This window comes from Puma concolor, chromosome B3 (assembly GCF_028749965.1).
Source record: "Puma concolor isolate L17-30 chromosome B3, mPumCon1.1.hap2, whole genome shotgun sequence".
Lineage (NCBI taxonomy): Eukaryota > Metazoa > Chordata > Mammalia > Carnivora > Felidae > Puma > Puma concolor.
This window is the reverse complement of record NC_141672.1, coordinates 44,949,544-44,974,413: the sequence shown is the minus strand read 5'-3', so window position 1 is coordinate 44,974,413 and position 24,870 is coordinate 44,949,544. Positions and strand designations below refer to the sequence as shown.

Here is a 24,870-nt window from a genome sequence, read left to right as displayed (position 1 = left end):
CTACAGTTCGTAAGGAACCACAGATGACTATGAATAGCCAATTCTAAGAAGAAAACTGGAAGCAGAACACTTTAAGATTTCAAACTATATTACAGAGTTTTAATAATTAAAACAGTATGGTACTTGCATAAAAAGACATATAAACCGGGGCGCCTGGGTGGCTCAGTCGGTTAAGTGGCCGACTTCGACTCAGGTCATGATCTCACGGTCCGTGAGTTCGAGCCCCGCGTCGGGCTCTGTGCTGACAGCTCAGAGCCTGGAGCCTGTTTCAGATTCTGTGTCTCCCTCTCTCTGACCCTCCCCCATTCATGCTCTGTCTCTCTCTGTCTCAAAAATAAACAAACGTTAAAAAAATCATTTAAAATAAAAAAAGACATATAAACCAATGGAACATAAGAGAGCCCAGAAATAAATCCATATATACATGATCAAGGTATTTCAGCAAGGGTTTAAGAAAACACAATAGGGAAAAGATAGTCTTTTCAACTACTTGGTGTTGGGAAAACTGGACCATTTTACATGTAAAAGAGTGAAGTTGGACCTGTAACTTACTCTATACACACAAAAATCAACTCAAACTGGTTAAAGACTTAAATGAAAGACCTGAAACTGTAAAGATTTTCAGAAGCAACCATAGGGAATAAACTTCATGATATTGGTTTTGATAATGATTTTATAGGTAGGACCCCCAAAGCACAGGCAACAAATAGACAAGTGGAACTCAAATTGAAAAGCTTCTGCACAGCAAAGGAAATGATGGAATGAAGAAGAAACCTATAGAATGAGAGAATATTTGCAAACCATATATTTGATCATACAACTCCATGAGAAAAAACTAATAACCTAATTTTAAAATGGGTTGAAGACTTGAGGAGCTTGAACAGACATTTCTCCAAAGATGACATACACATGGCCAACAGGTATATGAAAAAATGTTCATCACTAATCAAAAAAATGCTAACCAAAACCACAATCAGGGGCACCTGAGTGGCTCAGTTGGTTAAGCATGCCACACTTCATTTTGGCTCAGGTGATGATCTCATGGTTTGTGGGATTGAGCCCACTTTGGGCTCTGTGCTGAAAGTGGGTGAAGCCTGCCTGGGATTCTCTCTCCTCTCTCCCTGCCCCTTATCCATGCACGTGCACTCTCACTCTCAAAATAAACATTAAAAAACCAAACAAAAAAAATCCCCACAATCATCAGGGAAATACAAATCAAAACCACAATGAGATATCACCTCACACTTGCCAGAATGGCTAAAATCAACAACACAAGAAACAACAGGTGTTGGCAAGGATGTGGAGAAAGAGGAACCCTCTTCCACTATTGGTGGGAATGCAAACTGGTTCAGCTACTGTGGAAAACAGTATGGAGGTTCCTCAAAAAGTTAAAAATAGAACTATCCTATGACCCAGTAATTCCACTACTAGGTATTTACCCTCAAAATACAAAAATACTAATTCAAAGGGGGATACAAAGGGATTCATTCAAAGGGATACATTCACCCTGATGTCTATAGCAGCATTATCTATAACAGCCAAATTATGGAAATAGGAACAGCCCAAGTGTCCACTGACTGATAAATGTATAAAGATGTGGTATATATGTGATGGAATATTACTCAGCCATAAAAAAGAATGAAATCTTGCTGTTTGCAATGACATGGATGAAGCTAGAGAGTATTGTGCTAAGTGAAATTAGTCAGAGAAAGACAAATCCCATATGACTCCGCTCATATGGAATTTAACAAACAAAACCAACAAAGGGGAAAAGAGAGGGAGGCAAACCAAGAAACAGACTCTTAACTATAGAGAACAAACAGATGGTTGCCAGAAGGGAGGTGGGTGGGGAGATGGGTGAAACAGGTGATGGGGATTAAGGAGTGCACTTGTTGTGATGACCACCAGCTGTTGTATGGAAGCGCTGAATCACCATATTGTACACCTGAAACTAATATTATACCGCATGTTAACTAGAATTTGCAAACTTAAAAACACAGTGAGATATCATGTCACACCTGTCAGAATGACTATTATCGAAACAAAACAAAAACAAAAAAAAAAAACAGAGGTGTCAGCAAGGATGTAGAGAAATGAGAACCTTTGCACACTGTTGGTGGGAATGCAAAATGGCACAGATGGAAAACAGAAAGTTCCTCAAAAAATTAAAAATAGAACTACTATATGACCCAGCAATCCCTCTTCTAGGTTTACATCCCAAAGAAGTGAAATCGGAATCTTGAATGGATATTAGCACTCCCATTTATTGCAGCACTATTCTCAATAGCTAAGATGTGGAAACAACCCAAATGTCCCCTGACAGATGAATAGATAATGTGGCATATGTATACAAAATAATATTTAGCCTTAAAACAGAAGGAAATGCTATAATATGTGACAACATGGACAGACCTTGAGGACATTATGCTGTGAAATAAGCTTGATCCAGAAAGACAAACACTACATGATTCCACTTATATGAAGTATCAAAACTAGTCAAATTTATAAAATCAAAGATTGGAATGGTGGTTACTAAGGGATAAGGAGGGAGGCAGATATGGGGGTGGGGTTATTAACCAACAGGCATGATATTTTTGTTAAATATGATGAATAGATAAATAAGCTCTACCACCTTTTAACACCTACACAAAAAGAGACTCTAAACAGATTAAAGACCTGACATCATTAAAGTCTTAGAACACAGGCAATAATTGCTCTGACATCAGCCGTAAAGACATTTTTCTCCTACGTAAGTCTCCTAAGGCAAAGGTAACAAGCAAAAAGCAAACTATTGGCACTACAAAGCTTTTGCACAGAGAACGAAACCATCAACAAAACAAAAAGATAACCTACAGAATAGAAGATATTTGCAAATGATATATCTGATAAGGGGTTAATATCTAAAATATATAAGGAACTATACAACACCACCAAAATAAAAAACAAAAACAAAAACCATCCAATGAAAAAATGGGCAGAGGAAGTGAGCATTTTTCCAAATAAGACCTACAGATGGCCAACAGACACTTCATGATGTTCAACATCACTCATCATCAGGGAAATGCAAATCAAAACCACAAGGAGACATCCCTCACATCTATTAGAATGGGGAAAAAAAAAGAAATAACCAGTGTTGGCAAGGATGTGGGGGGTGGGGGGGAAGGTACCCTTTTGCATTGTTGGTGAGAATATAAGTTGGTATAACCACTGTGGAAAGCAATATGGAGGTTCCTCAAAAAATTGAATACAATATCATATGATCCAATTCCACTACTGGATATTAACCCAAAGGAAAAAAAACACTAATTCAAAAATTTATATGCACCCTTATGTTTACTGCAGCATTATTCATGATAGCCAACCCAAATGTCCATCAATGTATGAATGGATAAGATGTGGTACACATACATGCATACACATACACACAGGGGTCGGGGGGGCGGGGTGGGTAGATAATATGTAGCCATTTAAAAGGTGAGGTGAGATTATGCCATTTGAGGCACCATGGAAGGACCTAGAGGGTATTAAGCTAAGTGAAATAAGTCAGACTGAGAAAGACAAATACCATGTGATTTCACCCATAAGTGGAATCTAAACAAAATCAACAAAAAGTTAGAATCAGACCTATAAATACAGAGAACAAACTGATGGCTGCCAGCGGGCAAAGGGATAGAGATTTGGGCAAAATGGGTAAAGAGAGTGGGAGTTTCAGGCTTCCATGTGCGGAATGAATAAATCATGGGAACAAAAGGCACAGCATAGGGAATACAGTCCGTGATACTGTAATAGCGATATGTGGGGACAGATGGTAGCTACACTTGCTGTGAGCATAGCCTGATGCATAAACTTGTTGAATCACTGTGGTGTACACCTGACACTAACGTAACATTGTGGGTCAACCAGACTCAAGTAAAAAGCTCTAGAGGGCTGTACAACATTTTAAGTATGGTCAACAATAATATATACTTAAATTCGTTAAGAGGACAGATCTCACATAAAGTGTTCTCATGACAATCAAAACTTTAAAAAAAAAAAATTGTACTAGCCTGGGTGGCTCAGTCGGTTAAGCGGCCGACTTCGGCTCAGGTCATGATCTCGCGGTCCGTGAGTTCAAGCCCCGCGTCGGGCTCTGTGCTGACAGCTGGGAGCCTGGAGCCTGTTTCGGATTCTGTGTCTCCCTCTTTCTCTGACCCTCCCCTGTTCATGCTCTGTCTCTCCCTGTCTCAAAAATAAATAAAACGTTAAAAAAAATTAAAAATTGGACTAAACCAATGGCTTTCTTTTTTTTTTTTTTTTTAATTTTTTTTTTCAACGTTTATTTATTTTTGGGACAGAGAGAGACAGAGCATGAATGGGCGAGGGGCAGAGAGAGAGGGAGACACAGAATCGGAAACAGGCTCCAGGCTCTGAGCCATCAGCCCAGAGCCCGACGCGGGGCTCGAACTCACGGACTGCAAGATCGTGACCTGAAGTCGGACGCTTAACCGACTGCGCCACCCAGGCGCCCCAGCCAATGGCTTTCAAAGTGTAGATAGTGTAGAACACTTTCAAAAAATCAGATGACTTCTCATTCAGATTCCTAATACGTAAGTGGGTAAAAGCAATATTTTAGTGGCATAAGTTTAAAAAGCTTAAATGGGTAAAATTACTCAAATGAGAAAAAATGATAAAATCTAGGATTATGGAAAACAGTTATAGTCCTATCAGCCTTATCAATCTTTCTGCTTCATTGGGGAAAAAAAAAAAAAAAACCTGATTCATAGCTCAACTTCCATCTTAATACTCTTTAATCCAAACCAGAAGCTTGAAAGAGAACAGAAAATGTTCTCCAAGTTAAATCACTAACAATATCTAACAATGAGAGCCATTCTTATAAATGTGTCAGACAAAAATTGCCTAATAAATACAAAACCACTCGTAGCATTATGTCTTGCATAATATATAAGTGTAGGCAGGCACCAAGCGATAGACCTGAGCTACATTCTTGTTGCAAACCTGAATTTAAAAGGAAACAGCAACAATTGTACTCATGGAGAATGAAAGTTGTTGGTATCCTGTGTACATTATACTCACAGCATCAGCTTGATTTCCCAGGAGCTTGCATTTCACCAATGGCCTAACATGCCACATCCTACAAGGCAATTTGCAATCCATTAGTTTAGAGCTTCTGATAACCCAAACAGAATCAGATTCTGTCCATCAAACCCTTTCTTTTCCTCCAAAAGTGACGCATGAAGACAGTGAAGGAAAGCTTTCAACTTCAAAGAGACTGAACATGGTAGAAATATCATTTATGTTAAGTATGTTAATTGAAAACAAATTAAATATTTAACTATGTATATATTACTATATATCTACATGCACTGGTGATATATATATAAATATAAATATATATATATATATAATTCATTCTTTATAATAAAATTTAAACCAATACTTTAAGGTAGCTTAACTTGTATAACAGTTAAGTATCACGTGTAAATACTCTGGAACACTTAACCTTTGCTAAAGAAAAGTGTTCCTCATCCTAAATAACTCTTTCAGTGGAAGCGCTCTTATCTGACCTCTACTTCGCCTTCTTACAGAATTCATCACTGTTCTCCATTCCTTCCATGGAACATGCTAATGGATTCTAGCATCCTCATGCTCGTGGCTAGTGATTTACTACCCTCTACTAACTTGGTCTTTCAAACCCTAGAAGACTGTCAAGACTGGTTTCTCTACCGTCTTCCATGCCAAGACGAGACTCTCAGGCTCTGACTCTAGCTCCCCAATCTGCAAATGTCTCAGGGTAAAAAGGAACCTGGAAATCAATAGCTCACCTCTCTGTGATCCTATAAATCTAAGTATAGACCTGCCTAGTTGCGGGTGGGCATCAGCTGCCCTCTTATGCCTTTTAACAGAATTTTTAAATTGTATCTTACGTTTCATTTCACTTTATGGCCTTTCTAGTTATTCTTGGTGAGGGCATTAGTCTGTTGCAGGATCCTGCGTAGGGGCAAGAGTCCCAAGCCTGTATTTGAGGCCACCGAATAAGAGCGGGGTTCAACCACGCAGCTTTTGTTTATCTAATTTCTATTGTAGGTCCCTAAAAAAAATTGTCCTCTGCTCAAAAAGTTAACGTTCCTCAAGCTTTGACAACCATGTACCAAAATTGTTCTTTTTCCCCCTCTTCTTTTACTTTCAAATGATCTTTCTTCACAAAAACACGAACTCATGGCGTTCAACGATTCTACTTTAAATGTGCCATACGGCAGTGATTTGTTAATTCAACTTTATTTTAATGGGACTTGAGACTCACTTGGAATTGACTAGAATTTATCCTGGGGGATGCATCCTCTCCCCGCGTCTTCTGAAGACGGTGTTGTACATGGAAATGGAGAGACGGTCCGGGCTCTGCTGCTCAGGCAGGACAGACGCTCAGTTTTGCTCTGAGGTTCGCTAGTCAGTAACTCTAGGCACTTGTGCATAAAGAGCCGGTGGCCCCAACTAATCCCAAGTACCTGACTTTATGGAAAATAGCTTATTATCCTTAGTGAACTTTCTTTGCAATTGGCCGTTTCCCGAGGCCAGACAATGCCCAGGGAAGCAGGAGAACAGCCTTCTCCAAATCCGAGCCCACATAGAATTGAGGACTCATAAAGGTGTCTGGCGGGCTTGCTCCTTGGCTAAAAATCAATTTTATCTTCGACCTTGAGGAAACCAGAGTGTAGGTCAGTGCCCATTAAGAAAAGTGTGCAGAAATGCTTATAGAAAATAGTACCACCTTATTTTCTCCCTGCATCCCTCTCTCCCAGCCCTCTGTCTCCCCTGTTACCTATGAACCATCTGAAAAGAAGATCCCCCTGAGCTAACAAGTTCCTTTAAAGATAATTGTACTCTCTCTGTACATTGCCCCTCCATTTGAAAAGCAAACCTCTTGTCACCCCACTGCAGAGCATCTAGATGTTACATACAAACCGTGCCACTATTTTAATGTTCATGCTCTTGAAAAATACTTGGCATTCCTCAGGGAAAAAGATGTGTATACTTAATGTTGCTACTATTCTAATTCCAAAGTTAAGAGTTGCTCTTTCTCTTAGCGGTCCTCAGCACCCCCCCCCCAGAGCTCTTGGGGCTGCATGCCCTCCCCGTCAGCGCTACCGCTCATATCAAAAGCAACAGCCAAAGCAGATGCGAGGGAGATGCTCCCCTGCTCATAAATTCTAGGAGCGAAAATAGCAACAGCTGTAGCAATTGCAGGATTTCAGCAGGTAATCAAGTAACTAAGTGCCAAAAGCGGATTGGACAATTCTACTGGGGCCTGGGACAGAGGGCAGCGAGAACTTGAACTTGGAGAGGAATCTTCCCTGCAATCAACGAAAATGTAAGCCCAGTGACTGCACCCTGCTACGCACAGATTTTCCTGCCTTCAATGCCAGTCCCTGAGCAGTAGGAATAACCTTTCTCATAACATTTGGCTTTCTTGGATATATTTACCTCTATTGCATACTGCCAAGGTTCACCTGTGCGTTTTCATCACTGGTTTAACAACATTTTTCAAGACCCTTACGTACTTATGAAAGGATGGGTATGCCTGTTTAGGCTGAGGCTTATGGGTAGAATTTCTTCCGAAATGTTCTTCCCAAATCTAAAGGGCAGCGATTCTCATAGCAAAGGTTTTAGAAGGTACACGAGGGTCAGTAATGAACCTCCAGGCTAAGAAGGCACTTTAAGACCAAAACGACACAAGCCGCTCCACAGTGTTTAGTTTCGTCCAGGGTAACTTACTGACAAGAAGAATCCAGCAGGCAAACAATCCACAGACCGCACGACGACTCTCCACCCTGCCAGGGCCTTACCCCCAGCTTTTATAGAGGGAGGGGCACAGTGGTGAGGTCACAGCATAGTTATTTAAAGTGGCACCATCTGTGCTCCAGAGGATCTCTACTAGTTATCTACAGTGGGCCCTTCTGTGCGCCACTTTAGGGAAGATCAGAACAAGCCTTCTCTCATTGTGATCAGGGCTTACGTTAACCTCTTAGGGCCTGGAACACGTAGCTCCGAGGGAGGTCACTGCGCAGGCGTGAAGAAGATGGCGAGCCAACGATGGCGTCAGAGCCGTCAGCTCCCCTGCAAAGGGAGACCAGACTCTCCTGCTCATCTTTGGAAGTTAGAACAGCACTCAGGGTCCAGGGAGGCCTATGAGGCATGGAAAGGAGAAAGGATACTGTGCCTGTTCTCTTTTGTTATTAGACGTAATTATGAAAGACTTTCCCATTGAGAGGAGAGAACCAGGCTGTAAGTACTGGCTTAGTGGCTAAGAGCACAGACTCTGCCCGATTCAAATATAGGCTCTGTGACCTTGGACAAGTGTTCCGTGTGCGGGTTTCTGCATCTGTATAATAATGCTAGTAATACCCACCTCCAATGATTTTATGAGAATGAAATGATTCACTACATGCTAAGTGCCTAGAACAATACCTAGCACATGGTAAGCTCAGTAAATATTATCCCCTTATATGAATCATGTATCTCCTCAGTATTAAGCATGTGTCCAACTGTTGGAACTTTAGAAAATAGCTCTATAGAGTAAAAATATACCTTTGATATATTTTTTAAAACGTTCTTCTGTTAGAAGTCTGTTGGTTACAAGTTCAACTTTAAACTAGCCTACGGGGACAGAAAAATAAATTGTTGGCTCTCATGCATGCCTAGGAAGTGGTCCATCTTGCTTGGACCCAAGGTCTCTGTCTCTGTCCGTCTCTCTCTCCATCTCTTGGCTGAGCTCACATGATGTCTTCCACCACGAGCTCCTTCCTTATACCCTCCTGACCCAGCATCTCCAGTAGAAACAATCTCATTTGACACCCCAGCAGAAGAGACCCAGCAAGGACTGTGATTGGCTCAGCCTAGAACCGGTCACTTTAGGGTTAACCTAGCTTTCTGGGTTAGCAGGAACCTACATTGCCCGTTTTGTGAGGCAAAGATTCATTGTAAATATAGAAATATTAGACTATGTCTCTGATTTTCTGTAGTCAATAAACTAATTTATTGACTACCTTTCAGTCTACAACTCTAAAACCTAAATTCTAAAACTTGGTTGTGAATTCCTAGAGAATTGTGTTGACAGAGATTTTGAGGTTGCATTCTTGCTCAGACAAAACAATACTGGCTAAGGGTATGGTTTGGGCAGTGATGGTACCTATGCCGGGTGATAACTGCCTGTTTTATGCCAGGTTAAGAACCCTTACCCACAAACTGAGGACATTACAGATGGAGAGACTTTCAATTGGAGCCATGTGTCAGAGCTGAGCTTCCAAGTAATGCTAGAGTTAATTCAAACAGCCAGTCAACACCATGCATGGCAGGTTATGCACTTAAGTGAGCAGCTTTACAACACCACAAATGAGTGTTGACAGGCTGACTCATCTCTGTTAAGAAGGAAGAACATGCTGATTTATCTCTTTCAAAGCCCTCTGGGTCAACCTCTTGTAAACCCTACCTTGAGGTGCTTTACCATGAAACAACAGATAAATAAGGACAAAAGGGTAACTTAAACTTTTCTTTTTCATGTTGGCATTCTTAGAGTTCAATACTTCAAATGACATAGTACATATAGTGTTTCACCAGTTGCTAGATATAGTAAGTACTCATCAATGGTAGCTGTTTTCATGATTATTTCCACAACTTTTCTGTGTATAAAGCGTATGTTTTATCACCAAATAAAAGGTGAGAGACTTGTATGGCCAAATTCTTAAAGATTTTCTTGGAAGATGCCAGGCAAGATCTCCCTGTGTTAATCATGTTTTTTTATTTTTTATATTTTATGATGTTTGACATCTTGGGGACCACATGAACATGGGGAGAGACTGCCCTTCCAGAGCTGGGGTAGCAAACAACTTGCCTGTGAGCACACCTTTCACACACCAACCAACTAATCCAAAATCCATATTCCCATCTACCTCCTTTATCGAAACCTCACACACCAAGCCCATATTTCCCCTGCCCCAAATCACCCCAGGGCCAAGTACTAGGCAACTGGAGACCACTCTTATAGCCCAGAGCCTGCCTTTGCTCAAACTTGCCTACCCTGCCTCACCCAGTCCTTCCGCCAGGAACCACAATAGAGTCCCTGGGCCACGCTTTTCTGGTCGCTCTTTCTGCTTCCTGCCTTGCCCGGTGCTTCCCCTGGTGGCCCTGCATGGAACTGCATGCCCCCTCCTCTTGGGCCTTGTAAGTAACAAACTCTTTCCAAGTCCATTGTCTCCATGTCTGTCATCTCAGGAAACCTGATTAAAACAAATCCCAGGTACATATGAAGACATTCCTATAACCATAAACAATAGGGTTGAGGAATAATATGCAACGAAAAAAATACTCTCAAAATTGAAATGGAAGTAAAAATGTGGGAAGAGGAAGAACTTTGAATACAGTATGTTGAGATCATTTATTATTTGTTGTCTTTCTCTAGTTGTGTTTGGGAAAGGAGTTACCCAAATCCAAGCATACACTTGGAACTATGGAATTTATATAGGAATAAATATCCACTTGCTTTAGGGTAGGGTACAGAGTTTAACAAAATTATGGACAGTATTAATATTAGCAGAAATAATCTCCAATATAATCTTTAGCAATGTAGCTGTTAATTCTCATCGAAACATGTTCAAGCTTGGACTAGTTTTTTTTGTTTGTTTTTTTTTTGTTTTTTTTTTTGCATTTTCTTCTTTTATTTTCAAGAATCTTTTAAGTGATTTCTCTTGGTTTCATGGCCAAGTTTTATTATTTTATTTTATTTTATTTTTAAGTTTATTTATTTATTTTGAGAGACACAGAGAGAACACTGGCAGGGAAGGGGCAGAGAGAGAGATTATTCCCAAGCAGGCTCTGCCTTGTCAGTGCAGGGCCAATGCAGGCCTCAATCTCCCAAACCGTCAGATCATGACCTGAGCTGAAATCAAGAGTTGGAGGCTTAACTGACTGAGCCACCCAGGTGCCCCATTCACTGCCAAATTTTAAAACACCAAGCCCTTGGGTTAGATATAATATGCCCATATATAAAATTACTCATCAAAAGAAATGCTTACAGGTGCCTGGGTGGCTGAGTCAGTTCAGCATCAGACTCTTGGTTTTGGCCCAGGTCATGATCTCACAGTTTTGTGAGTTTGAGCCCCATGTATGGCTCTGCACTAGCAGCATGGAACCTGCTTGGGATTCTCTCTCCCTCTCCCTCTGCCCTTCTCCTGCTCACGCTGTCTCTCTGAAAATAAACAAATGAAGTTAACATTAGGAAAAAAGAAATGCCTAATTATAATGGCTTTTTGGAGTAAAGAACAAAAAGAGCGGCTGTGGGGAGGAAACGAGGAGACCTATAAGGAATTGCAGTGCCCGGGTGCAAGGGAGCAGCACCCACAGGGCCATTATGGAGACGGAAAACACAGCTACTCGAGTGTATTCTGCATAGACACTCTGTGCACCGGAAGGAGGGAGAAACAATTTACAGACCAAGGAAGGCCTGGACAAAATTATCCATTTTTGGAGGAATCATTTGTGCTGCAGCCATGAACACTTTCTGGAGAGCTATTTGAGGAGGCAGATGTTTAGATAATATATTGCTGCTTTGCATTTCTATAACACCTTCCATCTAAGAGCTGCAGAGTGTAACACAAACATTAACTAATAAATTAAGCCTTGTGGCACCTCTGCATGATTGATAGGCATAATAGCCATTTTTTATAGTGTGGGAAAGGCAGCACCCTGCTCAAAGGTGCTCAAGTCATTTACCCAAGGTCATGAAGGGGGAAAAATGACAAACTGTTTCAAATTGGAGCACCAATTCTCCCCACACTCACATAATGTGTTTTTTCTCACTTGGCAGGTCAGCAACTTCAAGAGCATGTGTTTGTTTCCATGGGACACTTAGCGGTAGAGGGGGATGCAATGTAGAGCCTGGTTTCCACTGATCTGCTTCAGGAGATAGCTCTTTAATTTAACTGGGAGATGGTTTGAAAATATTAAGTCTTGGATCAAAGCCTTACTCCTTTCTCTCTGGTTTACCCAGGAATTAATTTGTTTGCTAATGCTGGTCTCTTTCCTGGGATGACAGTGGCCTTTTGCTCTAGAGTTGTGTGTTCATGTTGCTTAATCCGATTATGCAAAGGACTTAAAATATTACAAGAATATCAAACAACCCCAACACATCTGTGGAGGCATTAATGTAATTATTTTTATTGCTGTTTTAATTTCTGAAAAGCCCATAAAACTGTCATTGAAAGTAGAGTGTGATATGTCAACAAAAGACAGGGCCAACCCTTAACAGAATCTAGTGGGCTTGTCAGTGAAATCTTTTTTTACTTTGGTCAAACGTTACTCTGTATCTTCCTAAAGGCTACTCACTCCATACCACAGGTTGCGCTTAGTAACAACTTGTTCCATAGTGGTATTGTCTTTTTCCTCTTTCTCTCCATAACCCACACAGTTTTTCCAGTAGAATAATCAGGCGGAAGGAAAACAAAGTAAGGAAATCAAATATAAATCCTTGGTACTCACAAACTCTTGGAAAAAAGATGGCCACCACTGTTACACAAAGCTGTGGGGATTTCTACCTCAGTGAGCATTTTCAAACTTCTCAGGAAGTAACGGGTTCATCTCGAAGTCACTCATGTCCTTAATTGTCATTTGTTTTCCTCTTTCCTATAGCTAGAAATATAAGTTGTTTTTTTTTTCAAACGAAGCAAGATGTGATTTGCTTGTCCCTGGTTAACAGCTTCCTTTCTTCTCCAGACCCTGTCCTGTGGCAGCATTAGCACTCACGTCAGATAAGACTATTACTCATCATGTTAACAAATTACATTTAGGCAGCACTTTGCATCACTCCCCATGTCCCCACCCGTTTTCTCCCCATTTGTCACAACACCTCAAATACAGGTACTGACTAGGGGATGGTGAGGTGACAGAGCCAGGAGGGACTTGATCACCTGGCTCCCACAGTGTGCTGAGGGCACTAGAAACCACATGGGCATGGAGGCAGGTGTGCTGGATGCCCATCCCAGCCCTGGGAACTGGTCATCCTGAAGAAATCCTGTCACACATTTGCCCTGGTCATGTCAATGAGGAATGGGTGCTTATCCAAATGGGGGTGGGGGTGCTTATCCAAATGTGTGTTTGGGAGAGGAAGCAGTGAATACCCATAGTTTAGGAGGGGAAAAAAAAAACCACCCTACATGGTTTTGATACAGCCTTCTGGGAGGCTGGTTGAAACCATCCTGACAGACTACATAGATTTTTTTTAAAGCATAGTTTGTCCTAGAGTTAAGGTGTAGACAAACTTCAATGTACAGTCCATTTCTGACCCATTTGGACAAATTGCCAGGGTCAAAGAACAGGAGGCGAAGAAGGGCAAGTTCGTGGAAATAGCACGTGGGTCAACCAGCAGGCCGAGCCACTGTGCCATGGCTGGTGCATTTTCATACTCACTGTTGCCACAGTTTCCTTAGAACTCTCTTTTGTAGCAAGGCTGATAAAGGAAGAACTACCTATATGCTGGAAGAGAAACCATTCCAGAGCCCTGGGAGAGGGAATAAGATCATTTCTCAGCACTGGACTCTGTGGTTTGGCCTTTGGAGCCTGGCCCTGCTCAGTTTGAGGCTCATTTGCCTGACTCCAAGAATAGAGCTAGGGTTGGCTGAAGTGATGTGGCTACTGTGCACATCCTGGTCATTAAGGATTTTAGGGAAAATACAGCCTCTTCTTTGGAAGTTTGTACTGAAACCTTTGAAGCAGCCAAACAAGCAAACCAACAAACAAAAACAAAAAAAAAACATTGGGGCACCTGGGTGGTTCAGTCGGTTAAGCGTCCGACTTCAGCTCAGGTCACGATCTCGCGGTCCGTGAGTTCGAGCCCCGCGTCAGGCTCTGGGCTGATGGCTCGGAGCCTGGAGCCTGTTTCCGATTCTGTGTCTCCCTCTCTCTCTGCCCTTCCCCCGTTCATGCTCTGTCTCTCTCTGTCTCAAAAATAAATAAAACGTTAAAAAAAATTAAAAACAAAAAAAAAACCCCAAAAAAACAAAAAAGCCAGAGCACATGAAGTCAGTCCTTCTGATTTTCCCAGGGAATTTGTGTATTGTGATGGGAAAGAAAACTATTTCTTAACCATTTGAGCCTCTGCTTGACTGAAGATTAGCAGGGTTGAGTGGTTTTGTGACAACAGAGGAAGATTTGTGGCTACAAATTCAGCTAAAATTCTCACTTGAAACCATCAACACAATAAAAAAGGCAACCTACTCAGTGGGAGAAAATATTTGCAAGTCAGGTATCTGATAAAGGGTTACTATCCAAAATATATAAATAACGCATGCAACTGAATGGCAACAAAACAAAAGAAAAACCCACACAATCTGATTAAAAAATGGGCAGAGGAACTGAACAGACATTTTTCTAAAGAAGACATGTGAGGGGCGCCTGGGTGGCTCAGTTGGTAAGTGTCTGACTTCAGCCCAGGTCATGGTCTCGCGGTTTGTGCGTTCGAGCCCCGCATCAGGCTCTGTGCTGACAGCTCGGAGCCTGGAGCCTGCTTCGGATTCTGTGTCTCCCTCTCTCTCTGATCCTCCCCCACTCACACTCTGTCTCTCTCTCACAAATAAATAAATATTAAAAAAAAATTAAAGAAGACATGTGAATAGTCAACAGGTACATGAAACGATGCTCAACATCACTTACCAGGGAAATGCAAATCAAAACTACATTTGGATGTTTCCAATAATTTTCTATTACAAGTAACAGTGCTGACACTGCTATGAATATCCTTGCATGTATACGGTATTTATATGCAAGAGTTTCTCTAAAATATACCTAGGAAACTGCTGGAGTATATTCAAGTTTACAATATAAGGCTAAAGATCATTTCGAAAATGGCTGTACCAATTTATACCTTCCTCAGCAAGGTATAATTTCCCATTGATCCATATCCACTCCAACAGTTGATATTGGTAGATCTGCCTTTTAAATTTTGCCAATTTAGTGAATATGTAATGTCATACCTTTGTGGTTTTAACTCACATTTTCTTGATCAATAAAATTGAGTACATTGTTATATGTTTCCTGGCCATTTGGATTTCTTTGTAAATGTCTATCCAAGCCTTTTGTTCATTTTGCATCAGTTTGTCCTTTTATTATTGATTTGTAGGTATTAATTATTGATAAAATCTTACTGATTTGCAGGTAGTAATTCTGTGTCAGTTACATATGTTGTAAATTACATCTCCTGATTTGTGATTTGTCTTTTTATCCTCTTTATGGTGACTTTTGTTGAATCAAAGTTCTTCCCCTTAATGTAATTGAATTTATTGGTCTTTTCTCTCATGGTTAATGCTTTTTATGTTTTAAGAAATCATACTCACCTCTGAAGCAAAAGAGATAATAAATCATGCCTTTGATCTATTAACTATTTGTCCTTAAAATTATATAATTTAATTTCCTTGAAAGTATTCTACAATTTTAGCCAGTATTTGGGATTCATAGGACGACCTGTATCACAATCACCTAAGTAATTTTAAAATCCTAACTCACAGGTGGGTGAGTGATGGGTTAAATAGGTGATGCGGTTTAAGGAGTGCACCTGCTGTGATGAGCACCAGGTGATGTATGGAATCGTTTAGATGCTATATTGTATACCTGAAACTAATATTACTGTATGTCAACTTGAATTTAAATAAAAACATTTAAAAGTTAAAAAAAAGCAAACCTACAATGAGATATCACCTTACACCTGTTAGAAGAGCTATTATCAAAAAGACAAGAGCTAAGTGTTGACGAAGATGTGGAAAGAAGGGATCCTTTGTACACTGTTGGTGGGAATGTACATTGGTTCAGCAACTAGGTAAAACAGTATGGAGATTCCTCAGAAAATTAAAACTAGAACTACCATATGATCCAGCAAGCCTATTTCTGGGTATATATCCAAAAGAATTGAAACCAAGACCTCGAAAAAATATCTGCATTCTACATTCATTCCAGCATTATTCACAACAGCCAAGATATGACAACAAAAAGTGTCCACCAACAGGTGAAGGGGTAAAGATATGCTATTCTTCACAGAGTAATACTCATATTATTTGTATTTTTATTATATATTATATAAGGCAATGTTATTCAGCCGTGAGAAAGAAGCAAATCCTGCCATTGTAAACATAGATGGGCTTTACGCTAAGTGAAGGCTCATTATACTAAGTGAAGTAAGCCAGACAGAGATAGATAAATACTGCATGGTATCATTTATATGTGAAATCTAAAAAAAAAAAAAAAAAAAGCCAAACTCGTAGAAAACTAGTTGTCAGGTGCTGGGGGATGGTGGAGGAAATAGGGAGAGGTTGGTAAAAGGGTATAAGCACTCAGCTACAAAATGACTAAGGTTAAGGCTCTAATGTAAAGCATGATAACTATAGTTAATAATGTATTGTACCATTGAAATTTGCTAAGAGAGTTAAATGTTTTCACACCCAAAGATAAATATGTGAGGCGGGGGATGCATTAATTAACTCAATGGGGAGAATCCTTTCGCAGGGAATACATCTGTACCATTATGTACACTTTGAATATTTTATAATTTTATATGTCAGTTATACCTCAGTAAAGTGGAAATGAGGTAAAATTTAAGAAATGCTCACTTGGTTAAAAAAACAAATTAACTTCCATTTTGACTTTTACTTCAAGTATTACTTGTCAATATGGAAGAAATGGAATCTTTTCTCTTTGTATTACCATTCATATGACAAACTTCAGAAGTTAACAAAGTAACTTAAGTGGAAAAGGAATTTACTAGAAGGATTTTATTGCAGAATTCACAGAAGGGCTGGGAAACCAGGAAAATGGGCAGGAACCAGAGGAGACAAGACCTCAGAACTGTCCATGTTTCGTGGAGGGTGCAGCCCCTGCAGTGCTCCCTTGTCACTCGCCATGCCTCCACTCACTTCCAGGGCCTGTCTGGCTGGACCTGCATCTTTGGGTCCCTCCCTTAAGAGTTAGAGTCTTGGGCATGAGCATTTTATGGGATGCTTTCCAGTTGGCCTAATTCTCCAACTTTCAGAGAACAGTTGAGGGAACAACTCCACCCTTCAGCTTCCATCTTGAGATCCTTCCAAAGTAGAACAGGTATTCTCACAATAGGCCCAACGCCACAAATGTCTACCACAGCTTACCACATTCTTGACTGCTTAGGAAATTCCCACCATACTTTGCAACTCATTCTTTATTCTCTCTGTCTCCATATATAACCATATATATGGATATCCAATGTCATTCCATGTCTCTCTCTCCATATATTATGTATATCATATATATATGATATATATCACTCATCATATATATATATCACTCTTTTTTAAAAGAAAGCTTGATACATTTTTTATTGTGGTAAAATATATATCACATGAAGTTTAGCATTTTAGCCATTTCTAAGTGTATAATTCCATGCTATTAAGTACATTCACAGTGTTGTGTAATGCTTAAATCAAAAATAAATGGAGACCAGACCTGAAAATTCCCTGAGCAGACTAAACCAGTTTAATCATACAAGTAAAGCTTAATTTAGCATAATTTGCCGGACAAGTGAAACTCCCTTGACCTGGGTCACTCTTTATTTATGTCTCTGAAAATCATAAGTGAAACATAGATCATTCCTCAGTATTGATACGAAGTAGCCACTAACTAAGTAGGTCCCTTTCGTTGAAGACAATTCCAATATAGTAGCCAATCACCATGGTGTGTGCACAATAAATTTTTACTAATTACTACTTCAGTGATTCATTGGTTTTCCTTTGTTTTTCTCTTTGAACTTCTGACAGTAACCACCACCACTCTCTCTGTCAAGCTAATGTCAATCACAGTTATTACTCTGGTGAATGTGACCAGAGGGGACTAGAGGTAGTGTTATGGGCCAGGATGGAAAGGGATCTATTGCTAGAAGGGATGCCTGGCTTCCCCTTCCCCTGCCACAAGGCAGCAGCTGACAAATAACAGTTATACAGTGGCACAGCTTTCATGACCACGGTAGCTTAGTAGCTCATGGCGGCTGGTTTGTGCAGCAAAGTAGACTTTGGTTGACATGTAGCCAGTTCACCTCACGCTGAGGTCCCTTCCCGGCTCCCATTAGCTGTTTCATAAATAACTCCCCAATGCAAAGTTGGGAAGTTGAATAAATTCCTCTTGTGAGTCAACTCCTAATAAATGAAATCGTCTCCAGTGTAACCCCAATAAAAACAGGAATTGTCTTGATGATTGAGAAGCTCTTTATTTGCCAACGTGTTATCTGTAAAGGCATTCTAGACACACTTAACATTGCCTAAGAAGACAACCCTTCTTTGGTGCCCACTCCTGTGACAATTCTAATGAAACTGACTTTGCCTCAGAGCCCTGTCCCCTCTAGCATTTGCTTCCAGTGCAAGAGGAAGAGCGCTGTTGACAATAGCCACACAATTGATCCCATGGTTGATAGCATTTTGGAATCTTTTTTTTTTTTTTGGTTTATTTATTTATTTTTGAGAAAGAGAGAGAGAGAGCATGAGCAGTGGAGGGGCAGAGCCCAACACGGGGCTGGAAATCACAAACCACGAGACCGTGACCTGAGCCGAAATCAAGAGTCGCACACACAACCACCTGAGCCACTCAGGTGCCCCACCTTCTGGAATTCTAAAAGCTAAATAATTTCAATCCCTGCCTGTAATAATGTCCTCAAGATTATTATGGTTCTTGTTAACGTTTTCTGACCACATTAGGCAAGATACCCGCTCAGTAGATGGATTTTATAATCCATCAGTTTTCGTATAGGTATTTCAAACAGAGAAATTGGGACTCTCAGAGAATCCCGATTCAATATGGCTTGAATAAGGTAAGGGAGAAAGCAAAGAACTACACCAAAAGCCTAAAACGTTTTCATCAGTTGTGCCCAGCTTCATTAAGGGGGGAAATGAGACCCGATGGTCAGCCATCTGACCATCCTGTGCTCAGCTCCATTCTGTGCTCAGCAGCTGTGGAAGGGTTCAGTACTCAGTGTCTGATGATTTCCAGTCCTCAACATACAGAGCTACTGGGAAGGGAAAGCATGCCTGCAGGTTGTGAGTTTGGTTCCAGTTGCTTCTGTGTTGTCCCAGGTTGGTAAATGGCTTGGAACAGTAAGCTGAGGGTGGGTTCAAATCTAAGGGTTGGACAGAATCCTTCCCCTGGGGGAGGCACCTGCTTCCTGCCATTCAGAAGCAATGATGCCACTTTCTCCTTCGAGCTCATCGTTTTACAACAGCCTCATCTCCCTGCATTCTCCTCCCATTTCCTATTCTGCTGAGAATCAACTTTGAACGGAATTGGCAATTTTAGGGAGCTTTGAAATGAAATCGTTCATGCCTTCTTACTGTTTTTCCTCCACATGGGGAAAGCTGGCAAACAAAATTACAGAGGGCTTATGTCACAGATTAACTCAATTTCTGAAGCTAGTATCTCCTCAAATATCTCCTCAAATTGTTTGTCTTCTCCTTTCTAGGCTCTTGACCAGGAAGGTACAGAATTACAACACGATGAGTTACCATGGCAACCCCTATACATTCTCTGTTAAAGGGTCCGGACCCACAGAGCCTAATTTGATTGTAGAGATTTTAATTAATGATTTCTGTGTTTTATGTAAGAACACATTTTTTAATTCATGAAGTGTAAAAAAGAAAACGGTAGACAAATTAGTTTTGATTAAGAGATAGTTCCCTTATTTAGATACGCTGCTTCAATTTATGTTGTCCCGACAAATGGGTCTTATTTCAACCCAAATCTTTACCACTAGAAGACTGGTCCTCGCTTCTGTTTCAGGCTGCAATACTGATGGGAATTTCATTATTAGGAAAATCTAGGAAACTTGGCCTTGCCACACTGGTATTTGCTTGCTTGTTGTCTAAGGATGCTATCAATGGTTGGTAAATAATGAACTCTACCAAGGAAGAAGAGTATTGGAATTTTAATATGCCTTTTGAGGGAAACTTTAGGGATAGTGCTTAAACCTCTTTTAGCCTGTGTGCTCTTAATTAGCAAACATTTGCCTGTCAAAGGAGTTACTGCATGGGAAGCACTTAGAAAGGTGCCGGGCACTTTGCAAGCATTATATTGTTTGCGTTTTTATGCTGATTACAGTAAAATGAGCTTGAGCCTCTCCTCTCTTCACCATGTTGGGCTTATGAATTCTGTTCACAGTTAGGTTTCTCACTCTTGACTTTCTCTACTGTGAGCTCTTTTTATTATTATTATTATTATTATTATTATTTACAATCAAGTTAATTAACATAGAGTGTAGTCTTGGTTTCAGGAATAGAACCCAGTGATTTATCTCTTACATATGACACCCAGTGCTCATCCCAAAAAGTGCCCTCCTTAATGCCCATCACCCATATAGCCCATCCCCCCATCCACCTCCCCTTCAGCAACCCTCAGTTTGTTGCCTGTATTGAAGAGTCCCTTAAGGTTTGCCTCCCTCTCTGTTTTTATCTTATTTTTCCTTCCCTTCCCCTATGTTGATCTGCTGTGTTTCTTAAATTCCACATATGAGTGAAATCACATGGTATTTGTCTTTGACTGATTTATTTCACTCAGCATAATACACTCTAGCTCCACCCATGTCCTTGCAAATGGCAAGACTTCATTCTTTTTATGGTTGAGTGATATTCCATTGTGTGTGTGTGTGTGTGTGTGTGTGTGTGTGTGTGTGTGTGTGTGTATACCACATCTTCTTTATCCATTCATCAGTCGATGGACATGTGAGTTCTTGATTCAAGTGTTCCACATGCCCTCTGACCTTTAAGCTTGGATGTTTTTAAAAAGTTTTTTGTTTCAAAAAAATTTAGAAGGAAGAATTTCATAGCCTCTTGAACTACAATCTTCTTTGGAGGTTAATGTGAACATAACTTGGGTTGTAAAATCACTATTAGAGGAATCTTCACTTAGTTAACGAAGCAACAGAGAAGTTGCATCACATTGTCTTTAGCTTCTGAAGTTTTTTTTTTCCCTAGTGCCCCCCGAGAGCTACTGGCATCTGTCCCAGTGCCTCTACCCACAAATGGCTTGGAGAATGAAGATGCCTTGGTGGAAGAAGCTCTTTACTGAAAGGGCAGGCAGTTCCGAGAAGGGCATCAGAGTCTGGGAGAAGTGAAGGTTGAAACAACCAAAAACAGCAACTCAGCTCTCCTCTTGTGGCACAAGTGGGAAGAACCACCTAAACACAGATGCTCATGATTCATATTTTCCTGGGACAGATTCTCCCATTCCTCTCTGCTCTCAGGCTCCAGGCACCTCCTCCCTCCCTGACACCCCCTGGATGACCTAGTCCGTTTCCCCAGGAAGCTCTAACTCTCCTCCAAAAAGGAGTAGGATCCTCAACTCCTTCCTATGACTCACCACTTGAGTAACGCCTTGGTGTTTCAACCAGTATTTGTTGGTATTTTCCTCTTCTTGGGTGTGGTAAACTCTGGGGTAAGATACAGACAGGTGCAAGACATTTATGAACTGAAGCACTCCAATCCCAGACAAGTCTCACCACCCAAGGGAGCTACAGCTAAGGGTAAACAGGGAAACATCTTTTTCCTTAGAGTCAGTAGCGTAATTTCATGTCAGAGAAAGAATGTCTCTTCCAAAGCTATGACTTTGGTCTTTCTCTTCTCATACGATTGACCCTGTCTCTTGACCCTTTTTTGCCCCGAGCTCTGATACCTCTGTAGAGAAACCATTTAGCTGTCTATGGTAGTTCTCCTCTTCATTCCTGGGTGGGGCAGAACTTGGTCTAATATACCACATTAGACTGTTGTATCCCCTAGCAGTGGTCATGGTGGAGGGGGGAAGTGGAATGAAGGGGAAGTGGCACGAAGGTGATTTTGGATTCATCCCATCACCAGGGCTAGAACGAAAAATAACTCTTTTGGCCTTGAGTGCTGGGGGGTGGGGGCAGGTATTATGGGTAATGGCTCACTCTGTAGATAGAGAATATACCCACAACACAGCAGGTGCTTGATGACTCTTTCCTCTTAAAGTTTAACTTCTTGTCATCTCATTGCTCCTTTGTACCTCCAGAAAAGAGTAGTTGGAAAACAAAAGGAGGATAATATGGTTTTCACTGGCTTAAAAACAACAGGTTGTTAATTTTATCAAAGACTTTTGAAGCACATTGATGATTTAATCATGGAAGTGAACATAATGCATTTAGAATTTTTCCTATTCTTACGTTCATCTTCATCTTTGACTTGTATCAATGGACAGAATGATTTTTACCATTAGGGAACATGAGACCATAGAGAAAGCAACAAAGCATCATGTGCTTATAGGTGAAGATTGGATACATGAAGAAATAAAATATATTCAGTCTGTATGATCTATGTCTCGGCAGTTACTAGAAAGTGTTTATTCAGTGTGTCTCTGATTTTGGCCCTTGGAAAGGTACCAAATAGAAATTTACCCCAAACTCTGCTATTCTAGGATCTTGCAAGCAAAGCTTACAAATACAAGCAAAGCTGACTGTATTGGTGGCTGTGGAGCATCCTGTGTGGAGCACTGCTACACATAAGTCATGTGGATGATTAAAGCAAGACAACTGCAAAGGAAACTCAGAATGCCACCCAGCTCCGCATCTCTGTTCAGCTCCATCCGTTCTTATTGATGCATGGCTTCCATAGGGTCCAGTCCAGCCTGGTTCACAGATCCTTACCCCCAATCTCAGTCCATTCCATGTGGGGGAAGACAATCCCTTGACAGCCCCAGCCCAAGCCTGAGTGTGATGGAGAATTAGCCAGGTGGGAACCTGTGACTCAGCCTGCCAGATCTTCCTCTCCAACATCTACTCCACATGAGAACTGACTGGGGCCAAAGACTAGGCATCAGCATCCTATCTCTATAACAACTTAGAGCCAAGTAGGAAAAGGGCTGGTAGCCCAATTGAGAGATGGTGTAGCAGATGGAGCCATTTTGTTCCTTAATTAACATAACAGCTGCAAGCAATCTCTCCACTCTCCCCATAATCCTACCAACAACACTGGTGGGTTCCACGTGTGTTTGTTGGCTATGTGTGCTGTGTGTTTCAAATAATTGATAACATATGATTTTGTCTCTAGACACAGAGCATGCTTTATTCTGCATATTCATTTTAAAATAATTTTTAAAACTTTGTATATGTCAGGTGTTTTGCAGATGCAGAGTCATCGTCTAGCATTGAACTACATCCAAGAATTTTTATTTGCCTTTATCATAGCATGATAAGAAAGATTCATGGAAAGTGTGGGGTTTGGTGGCTTAGAGTTCTCCGGTTGCTCCTAATTTGTTTACTTTTAGAAGGCAAGCTGTAAATATTAGTGGTAATTGTGTGCTGAGTGGAACCACATTCCTACCTCTACCTTGGAAAGATGATACTAATCCAGAGGCCAGAAATCTGCTGAGCTTTAACCAATTCTTGAAGTTTTGAAGGTAAGTTCTTCCGGGTAGTTGTGGTTTGAATGGCATATTCCCTCTGAAATTTGATTCTATTTGAAAACATAAAAGTATTTCTGTGTAGCATTGTTATATCATACATAATATATAGAATGCAGATAACTGTATAAGACAGATCATCAAATTGTACCCAGCATGTAATAGGCATTGAGTAAGTACTTGATAAATAAATAAACTAAAGGAAAGATGCCATACGTAACAGGGTCCTTGCTGATCCTGTGGCTAAGGAGTACAGGGGTCTGTGAAGATAACACCAGATATGGCCAAATGTGGCCTGCAGAAGCAGATTACCAACAGGGACAGCACTACAATATGGTGAAGACAGTGAAAATACATGTTTGCTTGCTTGAGAAATCCCTATAAATCAAGTTAAATTAGCTACGTAAGTATTTCTCATATGACTTTTATGTTTTCCTCTATAAACTCTAAGTGGGCTGGGACTCAAGGCATTCTCCTGACTGCTGGGTACAGCCAGAGAGGTTGGCTGGCTGTGGTGGAATCTGGTCCAAGGAACCTCTGCAGCATCCTCCTCCAGCCCAATGTCAGAAAAGTGGAAACAAGCACACTTAGTTCGGGGCCCAGAAGGTGTTCCTCTTGCAGCTGAGAGGCCGCTGAAGAAGGTGCCAAAAGGGTGAAAGAGGGGTTTGCAATTGCGGATGGTGGTCTCTAAACATCGAAAGACGAGGAGCGTGGGTAGGAGCCTGTGGGTTGATGGTCCTCAGAAGAAATCTCCCCAGCAAGGAACCATGTAAGACAATTAAAGGACTGTTAATAATAATAACCAACATCCATGGAACACTTGTCAATGCCAAACACTACATGGCCTCATAATCTCGTAGCAAAGCGTGAAGGAGATACTGCTAATACCTTCACTATGCATTCATCTGGCACAGAATGATAAAGTCCCTTGCCCACGATATACCATTAGTGAGGTTTCAAACCCAGGTGGTTAGTCTCTAAAATGGAGCTATTAATACTCCAGTGAAGTGCCTTTTCATGAATAAGATGATAAGGAAGTAGCTCGTAAGGTCTTACTGTGACATCATGGTCACAGATCTCTTCACCACCTCAGGCATTTCTGAGTCATGTGCTAGCACAGGGTCCACCTGCAAATGACTGCACCACCTTGAGAAAATCACAGATCCTCTCAAATGTAGGGCAGTCGCTCCATGGTCCCCACTCTCCCTGTCCCTCCCCACCCCCTTGAGTGTGTCTACCTCAGGTCTTTACATACACCACGGTACCCCTTCCTTCCAGGACAGCCTTTTCCTGCTCTTCACCTGTCTACCAGATTCACCCTCCTTTGAGATCCATGTTTTCCTTGGTCAGTCCAATGCCAGCCATGACTCCTGGTGTTTCAATGCCTGGTTTTTCAAAGCATCTGTCTACTCAGTC

At 41.0% G+C, this 24,870-nt stretch overlaps 1 long non-coding RNA gene across 1 annotated transcript; it reads right to left on the bottom strand.

Annotated features, from left to right (window-relative positions):
- Positions 1–1,015: 1,015 nt before the first annotated feature.
- Positions 1,016–7,907, bottom strand: LOC147579943 (uncharacterized). The gene is made up of 3 exons (XR_015252356.1): positions 7,771–7,907; positions 5,074–5,131; positions 1,016–4,218 (listed from the first exon to the last, which is right to left on the bottom strand). It is a non-coding gene; the product is annotated as an uncharacterized LOC147579943 (long non-coding RNA).
- Between the last annotated feature and the right edge of the window lie 16,963 nt (positions 7,908–24,870).